Raw genomic sequence first — 6,376 nt, 5'->3', positions numbered from 1 at the left:
ACATTTGTGACTTGAAATAAAATAAATTATAAAAGAAATATATAGAAATTTTTGAAAATAGATTACGATAATACATATATATATCTATATATATATAAACTAGTATGAAAAGAATATTTACCCAATTGTAGGTGTGAGGGAATTTACTTGTCCAGCTACAGTTTTGAAATTTATGTCATCCGCAATTGTATTAAGAAAGGACTCTTTCATGACTAGTTGATGGTATAATTGCAATCAATGGCCTTTTGAAAAGAAGGAAACACCTAAACCATAAATGGTGATGAGGCACACTATTGCAATATCATATACTCCATTGACCTCCTAAGGGTTTGACCATCGAATTTGAAGATTACATGAAAAGTCTTAGAATCTTGAGTGATATAACAATGCCCAGTGACCTTTTTGAAATTTTTTCCTTTTGATTAAACAATCATGCCACTAAGATCTTTGTTGTTGAAATATATATTTATGTTGAATAGAAACAAGATGCATTTCATATCATAAATTTAACTAATCCAGACACTATTTTGTGCCTCCAAAAGATCCAATCCGACTTAGAGGGTTTTTTGAAGAGTATTAATCTCGAATTAAATTGGAAAAGTATGGTTTTTATCATACACAAGATGAAAAGGGGAGAAACCTGTAAGATTGCACTAAGTAGTCTGATGAGCCCATAGGGCTTTACTAGGCCTATGAATCTTTTTGTCAACATTATTTGTCTTGATCTTAATTGTATTCCATAACATTCCAAAGGAGGAAGAAAATAATTGGGGGTATCTATTATTTTGATGAGTTTAATTGGTGTGTTATTTGGGTTGGGATGAAATGTAGATACTATGATTTGAGGACGCAACAATGGTTCCATAAAACAATTGCTTGTATCTAGTTTTAACATTTGTGTGTCAAATTTGCAATAGTTGCGGCTTGAGGTTCTAGTAGCTATGAATTGAGGAGGCAACATCTGTGACATAGAATATAAATTAATTTCTTGGAATAAACAACTAATTACGTAGACAGTAACTTATGAACCCAGGGAGCATCTTGTTATTTTAAGGAAATCTACAAAGTTTGTCCAAGCATCCACCAGAGGTGAACACTGGTTCTATATGAAATTTTCTATGATACTTTAACAATCAAACCTACCTGCTGGAAGTAAATCTAATTTATACACTATCTTAAATCAAGCTATCTTATCAGAATCATTCTTATAATGAATCAATCATAAATCCTAATGAACAAGAACAGTATTGCAGAATGGAAAAACTAGATAATAAGAATGAAAAGTCAATTATATCTCTTATTGAACATACATATAGAATATAAATCTATCAGATAGTTGTAGAGCTTGCAAATGAAATCAATGCTAATTGACAGTGTTATTCCTGGAAATAATTCCAAGTTATGAACTTAATTATGAAACAATAAAGGAAATATTTTATTATAACTCTAGTAACCTCACATTCATTCACCCATACTAGAATAAGCTAATCCATAAATAGACTAAAATCTACAACTGGGAAACAAAAAAATATGTTTTAAGAAACAACAATTGGACACTGAAGAAAATGTGCACATGTAAAATATCATTCAAGTAAAACACAAAATATCTATCAAAAATTGTTCCTGGATAGCCTGGTGGTGATGGCTACAAGATTTTGGTAGGCAACATGAATTCCATTTCATGTTTTGCATGTTTATAGCCCAAGTGGTTTCAAATGTAAAGGGGTACCATTGAGATGAATGTGGATGAAAGTGAAAAAGGGTTTGGGAATCATTTTATTTATGAAAACATGTGTTCGATATTACCATATATATATCTATATATCTATATATATATATATATATATATATATATATATATATATATATATAGATATATATATATATATATATCTGTGTGTGTGTGTGTGTGTGTGTGTGTGTGTGTGTGTGTGTGTGTGTGTGTGTGTATGTATATATGTGTGTGTGTGTGTGTAACACATGCTGTTCATTTGCAATAAGTTTCGGGTATGGAATTCCCTAATAAATGTTATATTCTAGATAAGGTTAAAAATGAAGTGACATTATAAAATACAACAACCTAGAAAACTCATTCCAAATAGTTACTACTACATTTTCGCATGAGCAGGAAATTTTTTTATTGAATGAAACAAAGACATAAGAATCACTGCTAACTCATGAGTAAACGAAATGAGCAAGAAAATGATTACCTTCTCTTTGAAGATAACAATTGTAGAATCCAAAAGGGAATCCCGAGAATGTTTAGGACTCTTTGCATTATTTTGTGACCATGAGCCTCCAACATCTAGATTTCTTCCATCCTTGTCATTTGAATCTTCATCCTAACATTTTTCTTAATGTTGTGCATCGGTAAAAAGAGTACTGCCACATTGATATTAGCATAAAGAACATGAAATATCATAAAATGATATTGGGATATAGATTGAGAAAAATATATGGTATGCATTAAAATTATATTAGTATAAAAATTTTGAAGGATATATAGTATGCATTTGGTGAATTCACACATCATTTTAATTACTTCTTCTTCCTATGCTTCTTCTGCCAAAAATATTCTAATGATTTCACCTTTAGTAATTGTGACATAACCATCACCCAAAATGAGGATTCTCCATTTTTTGGACCACCTAAAACATGGATATGGAATGGGAATCATTTTATTTATGAACTACAAAATCAAGATCCAAGATCTAAACTACCCACAATTTTGTGACTAAAAATAAATGGTAAGTGATTTATTCTATACATTAATAAAATCCTTGTTTGTTTACTTAAAAATTAGTGATCAAGTAGTCCCCAATTATTTTTCTAATGTAAAATAGGGGTGGAATTTAAACTCCACCAATTACTAAATTTTTTTCAGTAATTTTCTTAATTTTCATGTGTAATCATGGCATAGTACACATGAAAACTTAAGTGTCACTAGTTACATTGCAGATGAAAAATCGACTCAACTTTTCATCATATGGCCAGAAAAAGAAAAATAATGAAATAGTTTCATGTGTCATTCACCGGAGTCCAATATATTTCCATTTAGATGAGTTTTTCTACACAACATGAAGAAACTTACATACCACAACCGTACAAAAGAATTACTAGTTGCAAGGAAATGTAGTAGTATAGTTCTAACATCAAATATATCAAATGCTAGTAAGAAATTTGTTGATGCAATCTCTTTCTTGCTCTCTATAATTATAGATATATATGAACAAAAGAAAGAAAGCCCACAAATCAAATGAAATTAAGCCAAGGGATCAGAATGACTACCATAAATACAATAAAATTATGTTAATATACTAAAAAAACAAAGCAATTATCATGTGATTTATCATTTAAAAGAATTATCTTCCATACAAGTTTACAAGAACTAGACAACTGATTTTGTTTACAAGTCCTACAAATGCAATTGAAATTTTTTCCAGCTGTTTCAAATCCCAAAAATTAGCAGAAAATATTTGTGCCACTGAAACAAATACATTTCAGAAAATCAATAGGAGAGAGAATATCATCTAAATCAAGCTACAAGCATATGCCACCAATCTTTGGGGTTCATCCTCGTGAGATGCCAAGATAGTCAATAAATAGTTGTAATCTCTTGTGCACCAAAGCATGGCCAATGCCACAATGAAAAACATGGCAAGTCCTTGAGGTGGGATAAAAGTGCAAATGTTGAGAAAATCACTGTTGGCAACATACAATATCCTACAAATCTCATGTGTTTGTATATGTCCAAGTTACCATTTTCCCTGCCAATGTATTGTACACAGAATAAAGGAACATGAAAGCAGTTGTCATTCAACCCAAAATTACCTTCAAGTGAATATTTCCTGCTAGAAGTAGGAAAAACCCAAATGCTATAGAAAATAAAAGAGGGCATGACAGGTCTACATTCTCGTGTATATTGGGACTCACTCTGAGGGGATTCAAAAATTTTAAAGTACTATTTGTTATGAGGTGGGTATTGATCCCCAAGTCCTCTAGGAGCAATGTCTCATATATGAAGGCTACAAAGTTGTTCCCTCTATAGGTAGGAGCATTGGAAAATGACAAGGGTGCAAATCCAACATCAAATGACATGACTTAAAGACATGGGTTATTGAGAGGCGTCATATAGGGTTGAAAAAAAGGGATTGGTGGCCTTCTTGAATGGGATACAAGGATGCCACCATTGGTCTGAAATTAAATCAAAGGTACATCGAACCCTCTGGAACCCATTCTTAAGTATACAGTGTAATGCAAATCCAAATGTCTAAACAGAATATCGACACAAATATATCCTTCTTTGAGGCTTGTTAGAATGGTTTTCTCGGCAAGTAAATGCCCAAAATAGATTTGGAGTGAAATTTATAAAAGATTCAAAATATAAACTCAAAGTAGGTATCATTTTTATTTAATTTTATTTCTAACATTGAATGTCAAAAGAAAACCCAAAATTGTTCAATATCTAGATGCCAACAACTTTTTGTTTGAATTTTGTTGAAATCCTCTAAATTTTTTCCTTCTTCATATTCTCCTCTATTGTTATTCTTGCTTTGGATTCACATTTTCTTTGTTTCAAGTTTATGATTATTATGTTAACTCGGTGTCACGAATATTTCACAAAAGTACTTAAAGAAATACCAAACTATTCCTTTAGCTTTCCAAACCAAAAGAGTACTCCCTTTTTCCACAAATTTTAGTTTATATCTTTTTAAAATAGATCAGCACATCTGAAAATTTCGACTTTCTTATTTGTTAACAAGTGTCGATAATAGTTAGAAGTCAAGCTATTTAATGGTTAAATTCATCTTAAATCTACAGAATTATATGGATACTCTATACTAGATTCTCTTTTTTATAATTTGTATAGGATTTGTATATATTTTTTCATATCCCTCTATTGCCACTCTTCCACGGACTTTGAGATAGTGCATCGATTTTTTGATGAACGTTGGATGATTGGACAAAAAGAGTGTTAGGTCCCTATAATACTATTGTATCCCCATTACTGTTATTGGTGTGCCCCATAAGTGCCCACTATTGTTATTTTTGTGCCCTTACATTATTATTGTTATGTAGGATTTGATTAGATTGAGACCCCATAGACTTCTATATATACCAAGGAGGCCTTTTCATTTGTATCATCCAAAAAAATTTCATTTATTTGACGTGAAGGTATTGTTCGATTAAAGAGGCTAGTTTTGAAGTCATTGATCTATATTTTCTTATGTTTTTTGATATGGTTGCATAAAATTTGGTGTCATAGCTTTGGATTCTAGGGTTTTGTTGCTTCAAATAGGTCATCTTGGAATATTTTCTATAACCTTTTTTATTCTAAGCTTCATATGATGACATTTTGACTAATGAAATTCATGTAAAAATTGTAGATCTTGATTCACTATGTCTTTTGATATATGGTATCAATAAGTTGGGGTATTTGCATGCTCTAGAATTAAATCTCAAATGAGTGACCTATGTAAAACTATCATAATTTCTCTATGAGCATAAGATTTGAATTTCATAAAATGTGACCGAAATTATATGAACTGTAGTTTTCCTTGTATCAATTTCAAGGACAAATGGTGAAACAGTGACACGTGGCATCTCGTAAAAGTTCCTCTACTAAATGTGTGCATAATCAGGTCATTGTGGGATATTTGGCATAACATTATATTGAAGAATCCAATTTTTTCTAACTTGTGCAATTGGAAAGAAGACTCAGGGGCCTACCACATAGTGAAATTCAAACGTTAGGAGCAAAAACTTTCAAGATAAAAATGGTTTCAATATTGAGATCCTAGATGCATGAAAAATGTGTGTATTTTTTTTTTAATTTTCCATACTTTTTTTGAAAAATCAAACTAGTGATTCGAAGGGCATAGTGGAACATAGCTATCATTATTTGATTCCAAAATGCCTTGAAACAAAAAATGGAAACACCTAGTAAGAAACCAAAAATCTCTAATACGACACATGAAGAAGAGGAAGGAATGCAACATGATATATCAACATTATGATACCAAGTGAAACAAATTTCGCTCTTGCAAATAGTAACAAAAAATGAATTGGTAGCTAAGATGGATGTTTTAGAAGAAAAAAGTAAAATACAACATGGAAGTTTTGAAGAATGGTTTAAAAGTAAACATGGAGTTTTTAAAATTAAACATGGATGTAATCAATGTCAAGTTGGAAGGGTTGACAAAGTTACAACAAGAAAGGCTTCCCAATGGTGACAAGGTAATCAATGAAAATCATGATGAGGAAAAGAGGAATATGAATTATGATTATAGATACTCTAATGTTGGGTTTAAGACCCACCAAATTCCAAATATAGCTATGAGGAAGTTTGATGTTAAGGCTCTCATAACATGGATAC

General features: G+C 31.1%; 1 pseudogene; it reads right to left on the bottom strand.

Moving 5' to 3' along the window:
- Positions 1-3,500: 3,500 nt before the first annotated feature.
- Positions 3,501-4,236, bottom strand: LOC149164460 (uncharacterized; annotated as a pseudogene).
- Positions 4,237-6,376: the final 2,140 nt, after the last annotated feature.

The sequence above is a fragment of the Pinus tabuliformis genome, chromosome 5_1, assembly GCF_031772625.1.
Source record: "Pinus tabuliformis cultivar Carrire ecotype Pingquan chromosome 5_1, CPIR1, whole genome shotgun sequence".
In the NCBI taxonomy this organism is placed as follows: Eukaryota; Viridiplantae; Streptophyta; class Pinopsida; order Pinales; family Pinaceae; genus Pinus; species Pinus tabuliformis.
The sequence above is the reverse complement of the archived record's forward strand: the minus strand, read 5'-3'. Positions and strand labels throughout refer to the sequence as shown.